Consider the following 21,750-nt stretch of genomic DNA (forward strand, 5'->3'; position numbering starts at 1 on the left):
TGAGCCAGTAAATCCCCACTCTTCTCAGACTTGTTTGAATTGGACATGATTGACTTACTAAGACCTTCCACAGACTGAACCCCCCTAACTTGTTTGGACAAACACCTCCTAGCTCTTTTTTCCAGGGAGAGTATAGTTGATCTCATTTGTACTTCTTTAGATGTTTAAAATCATTGTTTTATTTGGTTGGGTTTGTTAGTGTTTTTCATTTGGCATCACAATGTTTTTGTAAATTAGGGTTCTGGTGGGCAGTTTTCACTCCCATGACGTCTATAATAGGGTTTCATATTTTTGGATGTAGGTACTCAAACTTTCCCACTTAGAAGACTTGGTTGATATATGTGTTTACCTTTGGAAAGTATGCGAAGAATTTTGCTATGGCAGGTATTGCAAGTCTTTTTCATCTTGATCACTAGTACGAGATTTATGTTCCCACTCACAGAATATGACAAGCTAATAAATTAGACTTGCTGAGAACCCTTCAATAAAGAAACTATTTTTCTGCAGTTAACTGTCCTTTTTAGATATTAATAAGCTTACTTAGTGTTAATCATCTTGTCATAGGCAAAACTGTCTCCTAAAGAATATAAACTCTAACAAAGACTAACATATTAAGACTGCTTTATTTCTTATGTGCAGTTCTTTCAATGAAACACATACATGAACTCCGTGTACTGCACTTGCGGTCTTTGCTTTGCATGCTAGTGCAGAAGTGGGAAAATGACCAAGCAAGTTTGAGCCCTATAAATCATTCTTAATAATGAGAAAATATTTCATGAGAAAATACATAAAATATGAACAAAATGGCAATAAATACATATCTAACAACTGATCTAAAAAACAAAATTAATGAACAAGCAGAATAAAAACAGACTCAACTCATAGATTCAGAGAACATTTTGATGGTTGCCAGATGAGAGATGGGTTGGGAGGATGGGTGAAAAAGGTGAGGGAATTCAGAAGTACAAATTGGTTGAAAACTAAAAATGGAACTGCCCTTTGACCCAGCAATTCCGCTGCTGGGATTATACCCTAAGAACACTGAAACACCAATCCAAAAGAACCTATGCACCCCAATGTTCATAGCAGCACAATTTATAATAGCCAAGTACTGGAAGCAACCTAAGTGCCCATCAGCAAACAAGTGGATCCAAAAACTATGGTACATTTACACAATGGAATTCTATGCAGCAGAGAGAAAGAAGGAGCTTATACCCTTTGCAACAGCATGGATGGAACTGAAGAGCATTATGCTAAGTGAAATAAGCCAGGTGGTAAGGGACAAATACCATATGATCTCACCTTTAACTGGAACATAATCAACAAAAGAAAAAAGCAAACAAAATATAACCAGAGACATTGAAGTTAAGAACAATCTAACAATAACCAGAGAGGAGTAGGGAGGGGACAGTGGGGAGAGGGGATTACAATAACTACTATAAAGGACACATGGACAAAATCAAGGGGGAGGGTGGAGGTGGGGGAGGGAGGTGGGTTCGGCTGGGGTGGGGAGAAAAGGCAGACAACTGTAACTGAATAACAATAAAATTTTTTTTAAAAAGAAGTACAAATTGGTAGTTACAGAATAGTCATGGGGATGTCAAGTACAGCATAGGGAATATCATCAATGATATTCTCATAACTATGTGTGGTGACAGTTGGGTACTAGAGATACCAGGATGATCACTTAGTAAGCTACATAGTCTCTAGTCACTGGGATACACCTGCAACTAATATAATATTGTATGTCAACTGTAATTGAAGAATAAAAAATGATTTTAAAATATATATACAAACATACTTTGAAAATGATGGACTCTCTATAAAAATAGGAAGCATTAGTCCTCCTAATTCTGAAATGAAATGTCTACACAGCGATGGGCACAGCCCTTCACCCTTCTCACCTTGATTTCTTCACCTCAAAACAAGAGGGTTGGACTAGGTGCTCTCCAGCGCGCTTTCAGCCCTCGTGTTAGGTACACACAGCTGGGGCCCTCAGCCAGGACAGGAGGGAAGAGGAGGGCCGGATCGAGCCCTGTCCTGAACAGACATTTGATGCTCTTCGCCCATTCACAAGAAGAAACAATTCTAGATAGTCGAATTCCATTCTAGAAAGTGGGCCAGAGAGAAATGCATTTTGGAGCCTTGTATGGGGTCCTCATGGAGCTCCATTGCGGAGATGGAGAAGTTCAGAAACTACACTAAAAACCCACAGAAAAGTGAGGAACACGTATGTTTTTTGGCTGCTGCTGACTCAGGTACTGCATTAGGCACTCTGAGTGCATTATTTCAGTTAGGCTTCAACACAATTTTTCAAAGTAGTATCCTCACTTTCCAGATAAGAGCTCACTGAGATTCAGAGATGTTATAAAACTCACTGAAGGATTTAAACTCAGGGCTGTTCAGCTCCTGTGGTTTTCCTTACATGACTTCCCCCTAAGGTGCCCACACCAAAGAGCGAGAGTTCTGAAGCAAACAGAACCATTGGGAGAGGGAAGCATCCATGACATTGCCTACAAACCTCCACAGGCACACAACACCAGCAGGAAAAAGCCAAACCCAGACCACCAGGGGCTTCTTGGAGTCAATGGAAACTGGTGTTGGTGAGCACCAACCTCAGATGAAAACCATGAGTGATCGTGACATACTCCTGCACCCCGGCCCTGCAGCAAGCGGGTTCATTTCATCGCTTCTCAGGCTGTGGGTCAGATACCCACGTTTCAGCCTGCAGCCTTCTGAGTTTGCAGTCCCAAGTTACCAAATCCCCAGGAGGCATTTCTAAATGACTCAATTCCGGGTGCCTGTACTTATAGCCTAATGATAGGACATTAAGACGCAAATTAAAGAGAAACTTAGTAAGCAAATCATGTCACTTTCTAATGGTTACATCAATAAAAGCACACTGAAAGGCACCACATTGTTGCCAAACCCCGAGGAAAGATTTCAAAGGCCCACCTGCAAGCCCCAGGCACAAAATGTGTTAGAAGTTCTACCCCACCAAAGTATTTTTGGTCAGGAATTTTTCCCCTCAGGTGGCTGAACTTTCTTTCTTTTTTTTTAATTAAATGTATCGATGAGACATTGATTAATAGGATCATATAGGTTTCAAGTGCACATTTCTATGATCTGTATATTGCATTGTGAGCTCACCCCTCTCCCTGCCGACTGGGATGTCCCAGGGGGTCGGTGCTCTTTGCCAGGGGTGGTTTACAAGGTTATACAGGGTAACACAACCTCCTCTGAGTAAATACCTTCACCAAAACATGACTCAATTTCTGCTTGACAGCTTTATTGTTGCCATTTGTCTCCTCTCTCTTTTGTTTTCTTTTTCCCTATTTTTCTTCCAAAGAGTTGGCTGTAATCCCCTGCATAAACTCTTGATTGTTTGTTTCGTTGCTGTTTGTCCACAGAAAAAGCCACCCCATTAAAATCATTGACCTCTCTAACCAAAATTGGTTGTAGTCACCATATCGTAGAAGATCAAACTGCTTATCATCCATTTCAGCATCTCTGGCCCTTAGACAAGAACTGACACAGAATATAGTAGAAGCTTAATAAATGTTTGATTGTGAAATATTGCCATCCCCTTGATTTCACCATCATATTCTTACTAACACAATTGTGCTTCGTAGAGCCAGAAGCCCTGGCCTCTGGTCATAATTCACTCCCTAATTAGCTGTGTGACCCTGGGCTAGTCATGTCCCCTCTTCCTGGGCCTTGCTCGCTCCATCTACCGAATGACCCGGGTGGTGGTTTCTGCAGTCCCTTCGGGATTCAGTTCTGTGAGGCTGGGGTTCAGCTCTGTCATGCTCATTTTTGCAAAGACCTGCTAGACCATAGCAGGCTCTCAGCGAATATTTGTGGAAAGAAAAACTTAGGAATGCTGTCATTCTAGGTTTTAAATGGATATCATTGTGAAATTATACTTTAAACTTGTGTTTGCTGTTAAAACCAAAACTGTTCTTGACTGTTTCCAGTTTTTCTGATTTTCTTCTACCCGGGACTCAGATGACTTTCTGCACAATTTCTGGAAGATTTTGAGTCCTTTCACAAACAAAATTTGACACTTACCTCTAAGTTGACTCACTGGCCTCCTGCTGTGTTTCTCACCAAACCAGATGATTAACACACAGCAGGTGGGCAGCAAAGACATGGTGCCCATGTGAGGAATTCAAGTCACTTCATCTCAAAATCAGTGTTTATTGGAAAACCATTGAGAAGCCTAATGTATAATGTTAGTGTGGGGAGGAGGCACATCTAAGACAGCCATTTCTTGGAGCCTTTGAAGTTCAGGGATTTTCATCTGAATGTTCATCTGGATCACACACTCCCAGATCATATTTTTGGAGATAGTCGCAGTGTTGGCCATTTTCCAGAAGTCCATTTTCATTCACAGAGTCACACATGTACCACTCATTTTAGCTCCAGATCATAACATTGTCTTCTGTTGTTTTTCATTTGTCTTCTATAAGTTGGAGATTCTTAAAACCAGGGTCTAGAGATAGGTTTCTGGTGGTGGGGGGGGGAACAGTGCATTTTTCTGAGAGATGGTTCATAGCTTTCAATAGATTTCCAGAGGCCTCTGTGACCCCAAACATTAAGAGCGAGGATCACGCTTTCTATGACCTCCCTCTCCCCCAGTGCCCAACAGTGTGCTCCCAGCCCCCTCTGCTGGGAGGGGTTGCTTTGATTCTGAGAAGACATCTTTATTGGAGAGGACAGTCCCATGAGTCTCCTTTCACTTCTCCAACAGAGCAGTCAAGGCGATTGTACAAAGATCCAGATTCATCAAGGGAACCGAAAAGCCAAGCAAGCAAGCAAATGCCAATTTCTCAGATTCATGCCAATACTGAGGGAAAGTGAGGACTGGAATGCCCAGAACTGCGTCTTACAAGTTTTTACATCTTAGGGGGTGAAGAACCGTGGATTAAAGGCCTGGGCCAGCCAAGTAGGCAGCTGAACTTGATCTGAATATCAGATCCAACAATTTGGGTCCAATGTTGAGCAAGCGAAATGGAGGCGAGTGTGTCTGTGATAGAGAATGATGGCCAATAACATGTGCCCAAGAGGGTCATCATACCTGACGACAAGCACAGGCACATGACTGCAAGGTTCCCATGCCTTGTGCTGTGCTGTGTTGGACCCCAATGTGGGGGTGGAGTTGGCAGGCAGAAGATATGGGAATGTTCAAGGTCAATTGTCTGGCTGGCCTGGGCCCTTCAGTCATGGCCTTTTGCTCAAAACAGTTGTCAAAACTGGTAAGTAGTTGGGGGTATCCTGGCTTCATTCTAGGTAGTCCTGGTTCCTATTCCTCCTGCTTGCTTCTCTGCTTCACTCCCCTCATTCCTCACTTCCCCAGCCTACCTGGCTCTGATGTTTCAGCTTCATTTCCCATTCCTGGATCTGCTCTTGCTGCTTTGGGAAGATGACAAATCTGGCTAGTCCAACCTTTAACCAACTTTACATGTGTGCACTTAAGGACCATGGTATTGCACTTCCCCTCCGGCTACTCCGTTCCTGTCTCTCCATGCAGCCAGTCGGGTGCTCAGTGGAGGCCCTGTGATTGGCATTAGTCAAGGGTGAATCAGAAGAACCTTAAGAATTTGAAAGTAAATAGATTCTAACTTGGTGATTTTGAAAAATAAAGCCACCTGGAGTTTTACGGATAAATGTATATGAATTTGCAAAAAAAATTCTGTTTGAATATATCTCCTTTAGTAGTTCCACCTCACCTTCCCCTTCCCTGCTACACACACACACAACCGTGCTATTGGATGAGTGAAACATCTCTCTCACAAATGAGATATTCAACTGCAGAAAACAGTAAACACACAATTTCTGTTAACCAGAATGCCCAGGAAATAAAGAATTATGCTTATCTAAAATTTCCAGTAAAGTTCTAGTTAAAGAGTCCCTCTTCAAACTTTGTAACAATAACTATATTTTAAATAACTTTCTTTAAGAAAAATAAGGAGAGGGGCACAGAGTCTGCAGCCTTCTGTGTCATAATGAAGATGCACATGCATAGTGAAGAACTTGGATGCCTGTCAAGTCCCTTATATACACCAGAGCCAATGTGGAGCATAAGGCACTATGCCACCTCTCGGAAGTTTGGCAAGATTGGGAAATCGGTGATATTTCACTTAGAGGCAGCCAGCTTGCTCATGTGTCTCTACACTGGGTTTCTCTCCTTCCCTGCGTTAGTCACTCAGTCCTTGACTCTTGCTCCCTATGATGGCACTCACTAATAATATGTAGCGCATACACCTTGCCTCAGCTCTGGTTCCTGGAAAACCTGGGCTACAACAAAGAGAATGTATAAACCTAGTGATTGTCATTGGCTTTTGGTACAAAAATTGAAAATAAAAAATATAAAATGTTATTAAAATATTTTATAAATGTTACATATAAAATATAAAATGCTACATGTAAAATGTTATTTCTCAGACTTGTCTATGTTATCCAAAATTTTAAAAAGTAGTCATAGATCTATTCTTACTTGGAGAAAAAGGTTATCTTAAAAGATTCTCATTCATTATAATCTTACTGAATTCTTCCAGTAAATATGAAACTCATTGTTAAACAAATATACACAAAAGGTTGAAAGGGACTTAAGAGACATTCAGGGCCCTCTAAAGACCAGTGTTCTTGAGGACTTCCTGAGCAGTTCAGTTGGATTCGCCCAGAATCTCTGGCCCTGCCGTCATCTGGGACAGAGTTTCCATGGAGGCTTCCTGTCTATCTCCCACACTGCGCAGGTAACATAAACAGGGCCAGAGCAACGGTGCTGCTCCAGAGCCAGCATTGGCCCATGTTCACACCCTCATGAACGTTCCGTCGTCTTCGACACTGCGGCCGATTATTTGGATCTTCACAACCTCTTTGCTTGTCCTTGCTTTGGCTACAAGTTCTGGGATTTAGTCTTCCCTCCTACCATTCCTAGGTGGGCGGCTTATCTTATCTCTCACTAACTTCCCCAGGCTTTGAATTTAATAACAGAAATATCAAATCGCAGGCAGGGTTTCCTCTGCCCTGTCCCCCCCCCCCACATTTCCTCCCTCAGTATCTTTGTTCCCACCAGTCCTCCACACACATTGACCACCCCCTCCTTTCAACCAGCTACCCCCATCATCTTTTTAAATTTAATTAAATTTACAGGGATAACACTGGTTAATAACATTAAATAAGTTTCGGGTGTACAATTCTGTAATATAACATCTGTATATCGCATTGCGTGCTCACTACCCAGAGTCTAGTCTCCTTCCCTCACCATTTATTTGGCTCAGTTCAGCTGTCAACTTTCTAGGAAACCACTTCCCACAGAGGATCCTGTGCATGCTTTTCTGTTTAGTGCATTCTGTTTTGTTTTGAAATCAACATTTTAGGTGTCTTGTCTTCCCAGGTCTGTCCTTAGAGCTTCCTCTTCGCATCCTTAGGAGTTAGCACAATCACCCGGAGTGGGTGCTCAGTACCTGCTGGTAGAGCTTCAGTGTCTCTGAGCTCTGAGTTGCTAACCCTTCCTGCCATGTATGCTCTGGAATGAAATGTCGTCGTCAGAAGGAGAACCCTTGGTCAGAGGACCCAGGGAGGACATATTTTGTTTTGGTATTACCTCCCAGTCAAGCTTTTCTCAGTAGGTGATAGGTGTGCAGAAATAGACACATAAACTTTTAAAGCACAGACTTTTACGTAAAAAAATACAAGAAGAATAGAAAGAAGCAAACGCCACTCCTCCCAAGTACTGTAGCTGAATGTTACATGTTCATCCTGAAATGGATGAGGGCCTGGCAGAGAGAGCGAGTGTTATTCTCACAGCTGAGTCCAAACCTTCTTTCCTTGCACTTTCACAAACTCTGCCTGCACACGTACATCCTCATCCGTCCATCCCTTTCACAGAACGTATAGAAACGGGTGAGTGAAATGAGCTCAGATGCCTTGGGTTGTCATTATCATACCCTCCCTTCCCCACACTGGAGACACCGTCACTTACACAATGAGCATGCTTTCCTGTACACACAGGCCTTCTCAAGTTACAGAACGCCTTTCACGTATGTTAGCTCTTTGCTCATCACTGATACACTGTATGGATGACAGAGGTTCAGGTGACGGAGCAGATCGTTAGGATGAAGGACCCGTTCAACCCTGCCACTGGCTTTCCATGTGATACTGAGAAAGTCACTTTGTGTTTCTGGGCCTCAGTGTCCTTATCAGTAAACTGAAGACAATAGGGTAGTTGACATTAATAATAGCTAACACTGACTGATCACTTCTCATGTGCTGGGCAGTTTTCTCATCTGTTGCCTACATTTGCTCTTTACTTGGGATTCTCTCTTTCAAGTTGGCTCATGCACAGCTCTGGAAAGAGCACCAAACATGTTCCCCCAGAGTCTGTGAAGAAGTTTCTAGGAGGGGCCAAGTATCTGGCTGAAACATGCACTGGTCTCACCTACGTCACTTTTGGGAACGGAACCATGAGCGTTACATTAGTCAACTGCAAAATCCTTCTCTTTGCTGATTTTAAATTTAGTTTAAATTTTCTCTCATCCAGGATGCCCTGGCCAGGCAGCTCAGTTGGTTGGAGCATTATTCTGATACACCAAAGTTGTGGGTTCAAATCCCAGTCAGGGTGCATACAAGAAGCAACCAAATGAATGCATAAATAAGTGGAACAATAAATTGATGTTTCTTTCTTCCTCCCTCCCTCTCCCTCTCTCTTGCTCCAAAATAAATTTAAAAAAATTAAAATATTTTTCTCTCATCCAATAAAAACTATGAGCAATAGAAGTATGAAGGGAAAGCAGTGGGGGGAAATTGGAAAGGAGAGAGATGACTATGGTTGGTCTCTGTTTCATTCTACTAGAATAAAGGAGGGCAGGAATCCATCTGAAGGAAACTCTACTCAGCCTCCCTTGATAATGCATAAGTACCCAGGAAATTGCAGGCCTTGAGATGAATTAATGCACCCACTCTTTTGCTCGTGATGCCCTCCAGGATAACAGGTGAGGGAAGTGACCAGAAGGGATCAATGAAGATCAATGAAGATGCCATTACTCAGCTGCCTAGGGAGTCTAGGGAGTCCAATGTTGGGCTGCATTCAGCCATGCAGGACAGTCCAGGCAGGGCCACCTTCCCTTGGACTTGGCAATGTAGAAGCTGAGCTATGAGCCAAGAATAATTTTTTGCTTAATTTGAGAGGAGTTGGCACCCTGGAGAATCCCAGGAACATTCTGTTTCTTCTCAGCCCAGTGCAGCTTCCTCGACAGGCTATCTACTTGGTCAAAGCACATGGGGCTGCCAGGAGAAACAGTGGGAGCCAAACAGCTCTCTTTCACAGAGATTTCAATTAATTTGGAAGAAGATACTTGAACAGTGACTTCACTGGGAGGCCTGATGTTGAAATACCAAACAAATTTCACACTCATTGTTTCAATATTTGCCATGGAATTCTTGGCTGAATTCTGGCTAGAGACTATCACTCTTCTTGGACCTGACACCATACATAAGGAATACATACACATTCCTTCTCTCTTATTTATCGTACCAGAAGCTCTACTTGAGAGAGTCGAGTTTCATGGTTAGGCACCCAGACTCAATCCACACAGACGCAGAGGAATCTTGGTACTGCCTCCTTCTCTTCCTCCCTTCCTTCTTTCCTTCCCTCCCACCTTCCCTCTGTCCCTGATGGACATAAACCCTGGAGGTGATTATTTCTAAGTCCACACCAAGGAGGCACAGCTATGGCCCTGTGCAAGCTCACAGCAGAGAATGAAGGAAGCCAGAAATGTATGGGCCGCCCACTTGACTAGTCAGCTCCTGGCAATTTAGGTCAACTGAACTCACCTAGACAAACTTAGCTGCAATTGTGGATGTGAAGTGTGGAAAGCAATTGCCCACAGGGTCTCACCTTTTATTTTGGAACCACTTACCCCTAACACATACTGCTCTGGAGTCAAATTACTGGTTTGAAACTAAAAATGTCATAAGAAAACATTACTGGACTGGTCAGTGAATAAAAAATAAAAAGTCAAAGGAATTTCAGATTCCTCCACCTCAGGGCAGCAAAAGAACAGGGTTAGGACTCCAATCCTAATTTAAACCTTAATCCACATTTCCCTATTACCAGCACCTTTTCTCTCCCAGCACAAGAAAAAGAACTTTCCCAAAAGTTCCTGTTTTTCCACTCAGCTGCCGTAATGACCAGATCAGTCACTGTGCTAAGAGCAGCCCGGGGGTTTGTCAGACACAAACAGGAGATGGCCACTTTTGGCTTCCCCAGCCACAAAACTCTGGCGGTCACCCTCCACGTGTTAGAGTGCACCTCAGCTCCTGGCCCTGCTAAACGCAGCCCAGGTGAAATGTGCTGGCAGCACAAGGTGAGCCAGCAGACGACCACTGAGCTCAAAGCCAAGGGGGCTCAGGCCTCCTCCTGCCAATGACCTCAGAGGTGGGGCCGGGTTCTCACACAGCCAGTGTGGAGATGCGCTGGAGTGGACATTGCTGGGTTCTCAGTCCCAAGAACTGCCAACTGGAATCATTTTAGAAACACATGTGCTCACACTTCTTCACTGCCCTTCCTCCCTTCGCAGTGCTTGGGATTTTCCCGCAGATGTCCTAGGTCTCTCTGTCTGTATGCAGTTGAAGTGGGTGACTCAATAACACCTTAGCGCCCATTAAAGCAATGTGTCACCTTGCCCAAGGACATGTGCATTTTAAAAGAGGTCCAAGGGGAGTCAGGTACCCAAAAGAATGGTGGACCTCCAAGCACCAGACTTTGGATGGGGATGGTTTTGAACAGAAGGGTCCTTTTCCATGTAGGCAATTGTCTCTTCTGCCATGTGAGGGGTAGCATTTCCAGGTAGAAGAACTGAAAGAAGACCACTCCTCTACAAGATAAGGTGTGCTCAGTAAATAAGGTACCAAAATATGGTGTTTTTATTTCATTGCTCCTGGTCTTCATGCAGGTCCACGGGTGAACTACAAAGCAGCATATTGATGTGCAGGTAGTAAAAGCAAAATGCAGTACCTAGGTGTGATAGGGGAGGACAGCCTGTGTTGTTGGACCCTGGATCCTCACCCCAGCTCTGCCTCTTCCTCATGGGCCAAGGGCAGGCAAATTGCCTAACTTGTCAAACCCACCTTGAGTCCCAGTTTCCTCATCTGCCCGATGGGATGACAACACAAGCAGCCTCATAAAGGCATTATTAGAGTCAGTGTGAGAACCTATGTGAAAGTGCCTTGGAAATGAAAAAGCACTCTAGACAATACGTGGTATGATCAATTTCATGAGGGCTTAAATATGACATGCTCTCCGAGTTTTTAGCTGTGAGTGTGAATCTGTCAAAAGCACAGAGTGGTGGGGAGGTGGGAAGGAAGGAGAGGTGGTTTCGTGTATGGGGGAATGGTAGATGAGGCAGGGTGCCCAAATATATTTGAATGCATTTCAGCCATAGTATACATTAAGTTGTATCATATTTTGAGATGAAAAGAAGACTTGTGCTTTAGTTAAATCACTTTCATTCTGCTCTCAAATCAATGCTTTGTGCTTGTTGAGCACATGTGCTGACTGTGCCCTTCTCTCACTGAAAGCGAACAGACATCGCTCTCCATGCATAGCAAGAGATGTTGGCAAGTTGAGCACCGACAGCTGGCTTTGCAGATGTCAACAACAGCTGCATTTTGTCATTCCAAGACAGGAGTCCTAATCAATCTCCTTCTCTCCTTGTTTTCAGAAACTTTGACGTTTATGTATAAAATTATTTTATCTTCCTGGTTAAACTCATTTTGCAAGCACACCCAGATGTAGCCAGGTACATTTATAAAACTAGGTTCAGTTTGCTCAGGAATCTGAAATAAAAATGAATTACATCAAATTATTAGTGAGAGAGGAATCTCAGTGGAAGGCATGATCCAGTTTACTAATCACTTCTAGGAAAGGATCTGAATGATATGTCAACTACCTAAATCACTTGGCCCCCACAGAGATCTTTCAGCAGGAATCTGTAAATAAAATGGATATTCAATATTTCATGGTGCTTTTTTCTTACAGCAGGTCTGTATAACAGGACCATCACTCCATAGATGTAGAAAGGCTGAGTGGCTCAAATAAAACCAAGGACATGTCTGTGAGAGGTCATCTGTGCTGTAAGTGTGGGGACTGTTTTCAGTGCTGGCTGTTGGAACATACCTCATGGATAACTAGCAGCTATCCTGAGGAGGCTGCCTTTAGCCTGCTTTGCTTCACACCTGGCCAATGGACGTGGTCCCTCTTTCAGTGTTTGCTTCATCCATCACAAGGTACCTAATGCAGATGTATTCACAGGTGCCTTTTAAAGGGGAATGCAAAAACCAAGCTGATGAGAATAGATGCTGACTTAGACAGACGTGTCACTGGGCAGCATTTGTTAGAGTCAATGGCTCAGGGCAAAGTCTTGGCTGTGCACGTGCTGGGACCTGACTATGTGCCTTGTTAAATGAATGAGTGTTCACAGTGATAGGTTTTTATTGCCTGGACAACCATGGCTAATGGAAACTATCTAATGAAGTGGATAATGGGGACAAGAATGAAATAGGGATATTCAGGTATCTTCACAAACAGGGAGTTTATTACCAAGGTAGGGTCTGCCTATTCTAAGAAGAACTGTTTTTCAGGCTTAATTTCTGCCAGTACCTTCTCTTCCTTCAACTCAACAGAGGTAAGGAAAGAGGCACATATGAAAAGAAATAATCATACTGGGGCCTCTCCCCTTAAAAAAATGGGGGCTGTTTTAATTTACACAGGACCACCTGTTAATTTATATAGTCAGCTCTTCATTGTCCCCAGTGGATAGTGTCCGCAATGACTTTTCCTTGTCCAGGACCAACCTGTTTATTCTGTCCATTGACAGGATCACCACCTTTGCTCAAAGACATGGCATGTTTCCTTGCAGATGATGAGAGTGAAGTATTTAAATCAAAACGTATTCTATTCCTCTGTCTGCTACAGTGGTTTTTAAACTATCTTTGTTTTAGCCATAGAACTGCTTGAATCCAAGTGTTAAGCAGAAGCTCATGGTGGTAGAAAATATTGTTGCTCTGATCAGAATGCCTCATGTTCCAACAGCCAGCACTAGCAGCTATCCTGAGGAGGCTGCCCTCAGCCTGCTTTGCTTCACACCTGAGAGCCAGCACAAGCCAGGTACTTAGACCCTGATGGGCAGCTGTTAACCACAATGGATAGGCAGAGAGGTGTGGCAGGGGGGCTAGCTTGGGATGATTCTGAGGGGTAACTCATGCCCCAGAGTATCCGGCAGAAGCTCCTCTCTGTGGGACTCTGCTTGAGACTATACTTGTTTGGCATCCTCTGATTGCTGGAAAGAGGGAGGGCTTCTCTAAGTTGGCAGAAGCTGTCTGTTGCTAATAGGGGGTAGGGAAAAGGAGGAGCTAAACAGGGGCAGTGGACTCAGGAGACTCAACAGCCCTTGAGTCAAGACTTCAAACCATGGCATCCTCAGCTTGCTGTTGGACTGTGCATCCAGGCAGGTACAGTTACTCTACATTCAAATGTAAATCAAAAAGATATGTAAAATCATTTCTACAGCATTCTCCCATGTTAAGAAAAAGTAGCAAAAGAGGTCATAAGATAAAATAGATGTCATGAAGAGGACTCCTGGGAAGTGTTGGTGAAAGGCTTAGAAGTGAGGTTGCTCATTGGTTTGGCCAGGCTGGCACTTCTTTAGCCCACAAGAAGAGTCCTGTAGCTTGTATCATGGAGCTCATTGTTCCCATGCCCACCCTCCCTGACCTTGGTTCTGACACTGTCTCATAGACCAATTCCTCACACCTGACTCAGTGCCACCTCCCTTGCCCCCAACTCTCAACTTGGCTCTCATTTCCTTGTCTTGCTCTCTCCTTACTCTGGACCTGACACACAGTACAGTAACTCCTCCCACTGATGACTCTAGGCCTTCTTCTCAGCTCTGTAACTCAAGGCCCCCAGAGAAACAGCCATCCTGGTTTGCACACCGGGCCTCTCTTACCCCAGGATTGACCCACTGGGCTTCTCTACCCCTTCCGGTGGAACCTGGTCTGATTAGTGAAAGGATATTTTCTTTCCCTGACTTTCATGGCACTTATTTTCATTTGCCATTCTATATATTTTACTTATTTATCTTTTCTGTCATCTTCTACTGAAATGTAAGTCCCATGAGGGTAGAATTTTTAAAAAATCTGTTTTATTCTGTATTGTTTCTTCAGTTGCTAACACATAGTAGATGCTTAATAAATCTTTTTAAAAATTACTTTTAAAAGACCAGTAAGTCAGGAAATGTTTTCATGTTCTTTTTGTCCTTTTTTTATAGTACAGTCTGTTTTGGTAGAAAGTTTTAGCTCAAATATAATAAATTACCCAGGTTTCTTTTTCCCCAAAAAAATTTTCAGGAGGGAGATATAAGGAGAGAAAATACGACATGTTAAACAAAGTGCAACTGTGTGTTAGGTATAGTCTTTAAAATTGATAAAAAGAAATGAAACTATGGGTGAAAAAAAACTTGATCTGTAACAGATTTTTTAAAAGGTGGTGTAGTTAGGTTAGAAACATGTGTAAACAGATTACTTTTAGCAATTTGACATATAGTGCTTTTTTATGCAAGGCATTAGGTATGAAAACATATTGATGCTCTATAGAAAATGTAGAGAAGGAAGTACCCATTCTGATGGCAAAAGCTGCCTACTGGCTTGCCATGTAACCTCTATTTCCACGCATTTAAGGGTTAATAGACTACTGAGTGAATTACCTATATCAATATTCCTCTGGGGGTACACCATGACAAATTCTTGTCTTCTATTTCTAGCTTGTTTCCAATCTCCACTGTTGACAATTCTAGATGGAACAGTCAATCTAAGTTACTGACTGAAGATTACCAAGGCAACTGACTTATTTAATAGAAAGAGCTCTCATGAAATGTTCAGAGGTCCTACTTGACTATCACTAAGTAGCATGTGTCCGATCAACCCTTCTACCTTACAAAATCTGGGAAAAATTAGATGCAGAAAAACAAAACCTGTTATTTTAAGGCATCAAGAGCAACCAAGGCAGCCAGGACTAGAAGGGACATAGAAACAGCTGGGAATTTGCAAGTGACACAGGGACAGTAACATAGCCAATTAGAGTGCCTCACCACACCAGTGACCACAGCAAGCAGTTGGAGCTCAGTCCTGCTGGGGAGCTGTGATGGACTATGTAGAACAAGCCTAGAGATAGCCCAAATAAAGAGCAGGGAGTCTGGAGTTTCATCCACCATGTCTCTGTTAAGAGCTCCTTCTGGGAGTGTCTTAGTCAGTTCGGGCTTCTATATCAAGATAGCATAGACTGGGTGGCTTCAACAGTAAATATTTATTTCTCCCAGGTCTGGAGGCTGAAAGTGGAGAGCAAGGTGCCAGCATGGCCAGGTTCTGGAGAGGACACTTCCTGGCTTGCAGCAGCCACCTGCTCACTAGATTCTCACATGGCTGAGAGAAAGAGCTCATCTCTTCTGTGTCCTCCTTATACAGACATTAATGTCATTTGCAAGGGCTCCACTGTCTGACCTAATTGCCTCCCAAGGGCTCCACCTTCAAATACCATCACACTGGGGTTTAGGGTTTCAACATACGAATTTTTGGGTACAAACACGTTCAGTTCATAGCAGTGGGCATTAATTTTCTGACATTTCTGGCTCGTGTGAGCCAAATATGCAACCATGACCTCACAAAAGTCCCCCAGAGGAGAAATGTGTGAGTTTTCTGTAGTCAACTTTCAGTGTGTCGAGGTAACAAGGGTATACAGTTAATGTCAGAGTTGCAACACTCTTTGACACAGTAATTCCTCTCCTGGGTGTATACTCAACAAAAATGCCCTAATGACAAGGACAGGAATACGCATAGGAGCATTACCTGCAGTAGCTCCCAACTAGAAATTACCCAAATGGTTATCAGCGTTCAATGGACAAACACAATGTGGTGAACGTGCACATTTTCCACGCCTCCAATGCTGGTCCCGGCTACCATCACCTTCCACTCGGAGCCCTGCTGCAGACTCCTAACCTGCCTTCCCGCCTCATTTTTGCTCTCTATAGTTCTTCCTCCATAAAGTCGTGTCTATCTTTTAAGTAGTAAATGTTATCTTTTAAAGTCAGTTACCTTTCTAAGGCATAAATCAAATCATATGACATTGTCCTTGCTTAAAACCCTCTAATGGGGTTTCACTTCTCTTAGAACAAAGTACAGGCTCTCTCAGGTACCCTGCCTTCTCATTTGTCCTTCTCTGTCTGTTCCTCTCTCTGGTCAGTACACTCAGCCACAATGGCTGTTTGCTGTCACTCAACATACTCACATGAGTTCCCCTCAGAATCTTAAAGCTTAAAGTTCCCGCCACTTGCATGCTCCCCAGACCCTCTCAACATGGCTACTTCCTTCCCATTTGTAGCCGAGGTGTAACATTTGTATAAAAAAGTGAACAAATCTTAAGCAATAAAAAAGCACAGGAGAACTTCAAGTAGAGGTGACAGGGCCTGCTCTGAGTTTTAGAAAGGTAGTCCTTGCAGCAAGGAGGAAAGGGAAGTGGGAGGAGGAAGCCAAGATGAAGGGAGCCAGGTATTGGGGTATGTGTCAGAAGTGAGATGAGAAAGACTGGACTTGAACAAGGGCATTGGCAACAGGAAGGGAAAGGAGGGAAGTGAGAGATTTAAAAGAAGTTACCTGGCATCTCAGGCTATCTGTAGTGGCTTATAGAGGCTTTAACTACCTTATTCTAATCAGTTTATGGGTTTATCCTGATCTAGAAATAAAAACCTCTCTAACTGCAACTTGGATTATACCTTAGTGTTTTTGACTAATCAGACCTGTAATTACTTTTTCTTAGGATGCCTAAGGTTTTGACCATGCTAACTCTTTTTACTAACTTCCCTGGCTCATTGAAAAACCTGATTCTTTTGATGCAATATGTTACTAATAATTCCTTTCTCCTCTTTCTCCTGCTTCATCCCAGCCAGTATGTGAATAAAATATTGAGCTGCTGATTAATGACCCCATATGTGCCACTTTGAGATTTCTGAAGGAATTATCCAAGTGCCCAGACACTCTATAATGTCACATTTAAATTAGAGGCTGGATTTTTAAAAGGTTGTCTTCTGTTGTGAAGGCTGTTATAAGGATGGTAATCAGTCCTAACTTCCTTTTAAGAGAAAAAATAGAAACATTACCTTGTTATGCCAAGAAAAGAACACAAGATACACTACTTAATACTGTGCAAACATGTACATTAACTCTTGGACTTCAGCTACATTTAGTTGTAGATGTTGCAAAGTATGCCTTCTTATGAGAGTTTAAAAATAGAGGGGGTTTCTTGTTTGTTTGTTTAGTTAATTGCTTTTGTGTTAAAATTCTGCATTGACGTTATTTCCCCCTCCCTTGACTTTTTTGGGCACTGCTCTGGCTCTGTACTTCTTCCCACAGAGGGGATTGGTAGTTGGCATTGACCTCCTCATTACAAAAAAGCACACCACCTATCAGGGCAACGAGCAGTCAATCAACTATTGATAGAATGAGCTGACTATAATGGAAGTTTCATGTGGAAGCTCAAGGGAGCTGAGGTCCTCGAGGAGCTCTCAGTCATCTCAGTCCTGAACAATAACCAAAGTGACAATGACAATAATAATAGCAGTAGCAGTCATTGTATTGGCATAAGATTGCTGATGTGATTAAGTGTTGATTATGTGCCTGGCACTGCTGAGTACCTTATATAATGCATCTCATTTAATCTTCTCAGTTCTGTTATTATCCAAGATCGCATTGCTGAAAGAGGCAGAGCGAAGGTACAGACCGATGTGTCTGATGCCAAAGAACATGCTTTCCCCACCGTATTATACTGTAGGATCTGAGCTGCTGCAATACACAGCTGGATATTCACCAACTTAGCCCATGATGGTCCCTCCACGTAAACTGTATCTGGGAGAGTTTAATCTCTATTGAAAGGAAAATGAACACTGCTTGGATGGGAATGCATGACCCCACATGTGTACAACTATAGAAAAAGAGCGAGAGGAACCAAGATGGCGGCGTAGGTAGACACACTGCGCCTCCTCGCACAACCAGAACTGACAGAGAATCGAACAGCAAGGGGGACCGACACCAAGGAAATAGAAAATAAACATTCATCCAGACTGGTAGGAGGGGCGGAGACGGGCACAGGGGTGGAGAGGACTCGCGTGGCTGTGGCGGGACTGAGACTGGCCGAGTGTGGGACAAATGGCGCAGGCAGTCCGAGCACTAGCAGACCCTGTGGCCCCACATTTGCACAGATAAACCCAGAGGGCCGGACTCAGAGTGGTGGAGAGTGGGCCAGGCAGAGTGGCGGGTAGCACCCTGCGGCACCACATTCGCCCACAGATAAACGGGACGAACGGCGGGCAGCGAAGCAGACCATGTAGCCCAGGGCTCCAGCTCGGGGAAATAAAGCCTCAAACCTCTGATTGAAAGCACCCCTGGGGGTTGGGCGGCAGCAGGAGAGACTCCCAGCCTCACAGGAGAGGTTGTTGGAGAGACCCACAGGGGCCTAGAGTGTGCACAGGCCCACTTACTCAGGAACCAGCACCAGAGTGGCCCAGTTTGATTGTGGGTAGCGGAGTGAAAGACTGAAATCCAGAGGAGAGTGAAGCAGGCGCCATTGCTCCCTCTCGGCCCCGCCCCCACGTACAGCATCACAGCGCAGCGACCAGACCAGCGTTACCCCGCCCCGGTGAACACCTAAGGCTCCACCCCTTAAAGTAACAGAAGCGCCAAGACAAACAAACAAAAAAATGGCCCAAATGACAGAACACTTCAAAGCTCCAGAAAAAATACAACTAAGCGACGAAGAGATAGCCAACCTATCGGATGCACAGTTCAAAGCACTGGTTATCAATATGCTCACAGACTTGGTTGAATGTGTTCGAAAAACAGATGAAAAAATGAAGCCTATGCTAAGAGAAACAAAGGAAAATGTACAGGGAACCAATAGTGATGAGAAGGAAACTGGGACTCAAATCAATGGTATGGACCAGAAGGAAGAAACAAACATCCAACCAGAAAAGAATGAAGAAACAAGAACTTGGAAAAATGAGGAGAGGCTTAGGAACCTCCAGGACACCTTGAAACGTTCCAACATCCGAATTATAGGGGTGCCAGAAGGAGAAGAGGAAGAACAAAAAATTGAAAACTTATTTGAACAAATAATGGAGAACTTCCCCAATCTGGCAAAGGAAATAGACTTCCGGGAAGTCCAGGAAGCTCAGAGAGTCCCAAAGAAGCTGGATCCAAGGAGGAACACAACAAGGCACATCATAATTACATTACCCAAGATTAAACTCAAGGACCTACATCCAAGATTACTGTATCCAGCAAAGCTATCATTTAGAATGGACGGGAAGATAAAGTGCTTCTCAGATAAGGTCAAGTTAAAGAAGCTCATCATCCCCAAGTCCTTATTATATGAAATGTTAAAGGGAGTTACCTAAGAAAAAGAAGATCAAAAATAGGAACAGTAAAAATGACAGCAAACTCACAGTTATTAACGACCACACATAAAACAAAAACGAGAGCAAACTAGGCAAACAACTAGAACATGAGGGTTGTCAATAAGGGAGTGGGAGGGGGAGAGGGGGGGGAAAGGTACTGAGAATAAGTAGCATAGATGATAGGTGGAAAATAGACAGGGGAAGGGTAAAAATAGTGTAGGAAATGTAGAAGCCAAAGAACTTATAAGTATGACCCATGGACATGAACTATGGTGGGGGGAATGTGGGAGGGAGGGGGGTGGGCAGGATGGAGTGGAGTGGGGGGGGAAATGGGACAACTGTAATAGCATAATCAATAAATATATTAAAAAAAAGAAAAAGAGCAAAATATGTGAAAATAAACTTATACACACCCATAAAACTGAGCTATTCAGTCTTAACTTATAATAAAGAGGGTTATTTATCATACAAAAAATTAATGTCAGTGTGAATGCAGTGAAATAGGCATTCTCAAACATGAAAGGGAATTTCTATTATTGCTACCTGCCATACAGCAACTTGGCAAGTATGTTGAAGGCATTAAAAAGTTCACGATCTGTGTCAAAGTAATTTCAAATCTAACAATTTTGATAAAAATCTTACATACAAAGATATTCATCAAAAGATTATTTATATCACTCAGGACTACATGGGATGAAGGCTCCTTGGGGAAATGTTGATTCCAGAGCCGAGGCAGGCAATGTAAGAGTCAGTCTGGAACATGTTGAGCCAAAATGTAAGGAAACCCCAAAATTACAGGGTGCTGTCAAAAGACACAGAAGTAATCCTGAAGGGAATGCATGTTAGGCAACTTGAGCATCAGAAAATGAAAATCAATTGTAAAACACTAAAGAAACATCCATTAGTCTATGGCAATACTTAAAAAAACAGTAAAAACAAAATTCATTTATTTCATTCTTTGAATTGGTACTTAGAACATAAGTAAGCAGTACCCTGCATTTGAAGAAGGAAAAACTCTTCTTTCCAGAAGGATGATAGTTATTCAATGTAGGTGAAATAACAGAATTAGAAAAATCACCATTTGAAGCTCCAAGTAAAATAATTGTGTAGGCAGGAATCACTCATGATGCTAAAAACAATTGGGGAATAAGGTAGGCATAGGGTACCAAAGTAGCACCTCATAGAATGTGTACTAATTGCTAAGGGAAATACACACCTCTAAGTCAAGAAATCTAGTGGTCACCCCCTCAATCAAGTAATCAAACTTCACCTCACTGATGACGAGACAATCTGATGCTGTCCCCTCCTAACGATGCAGTTCCTGTGAAGTGTCCTTGTGAAATTTGTTCACATAAATCCAATGAAGACTTTAGATCTAACTTCCAGGAATGAGTTAAATGAACTATAAGGGAACAATCAGGCAAATTCAGAAAATGTTAAGTAGAAGAATGTTCTTTTTCTTAGGAGAGGCATGTTGAAGTCTATAAGAGTGAAATGTTATGATGTTTGCGATTTACTTTTAAGTGGTCTCACAAACAGTAAGAAACGTGCTCAGCACACATGCCTGTATCCATGCAGACCCATGCACGCGCTCACTCACAGACACACGAAGAGAGAGGAAATATGCCGCAATGTTTTAAAATGCATTTAAAATATGGGTTACACTGTAATATTCTTTCAACTTTTATATGCTTAAAATTTTTCACAATAAAAAGTTAGACAAAAACATTATTTATAAAAAACTAACATCGTGTACATGCCCAAAATTATATGCTGAGTAATTAGGGAGCGGTCCTAGAGTTGATATTTTGCATGTATTAAACACCTTTTCAAAGAATTTCTAAACATGTAAGCAAATATCCACAATGCAGTGGTAAGAGAGAAAAACAGGAGGCAAACGTTACACATAATATATACAACTTGATCTTGCATTTCAGATTCATCCAACACATTCACTGTATGCTAGGAGCTATTCTAGGTGCAAAAGAGGAAAATACACTTTAAGATTAATAGGGTTGTCCCTGGCTCTTAGGGTTATAGGACATCCTTGTTAGCTTCTTGATACTTTCCTAAATTTTTCAAATTATGCAATCATTTTTATAGTAAAAATAACAACCAAGCATTTTGCTTAAAGCTTGTCAAATGCCTGGGTCACCAGGAATTCAGTATTAATAATCACTGATATTGACTGAGTGCTTGGTAAGTGGCAGCCTCTCTTCTTTATGCTGCAGAGAGAGGAATC

At 42.7% G+C, this 21,750-nt stretch overlaps 1 pseudogene; it reads left to right on the forward strand.

The window, feature by feature from the left end:
- The first annotated feature begins 10,193 nt into the window (after positions 1 to 10,193).
- Positions 10,194 to 21,750, forward strand: part of LOC112311030 (LYR motif-containing protein 1 pseudogene) — a 30,513-nt pseudogene continuing 18,956 nt past the window's right edge.

Source organism: Desmodus rotundus, chromosome 7 (genome assembly GCF_022682495.2).
Source record: "Desmodus rotundus isolate HL8 chromosome 7, HLdesRot8A.1, whole genome shotgun sequence".
NCBI lineage: Eukaryota > Metazoa > Chordata > Mammalia > Chiroptera > Phyllostomidae > Desmodus > Desmodus rotundus.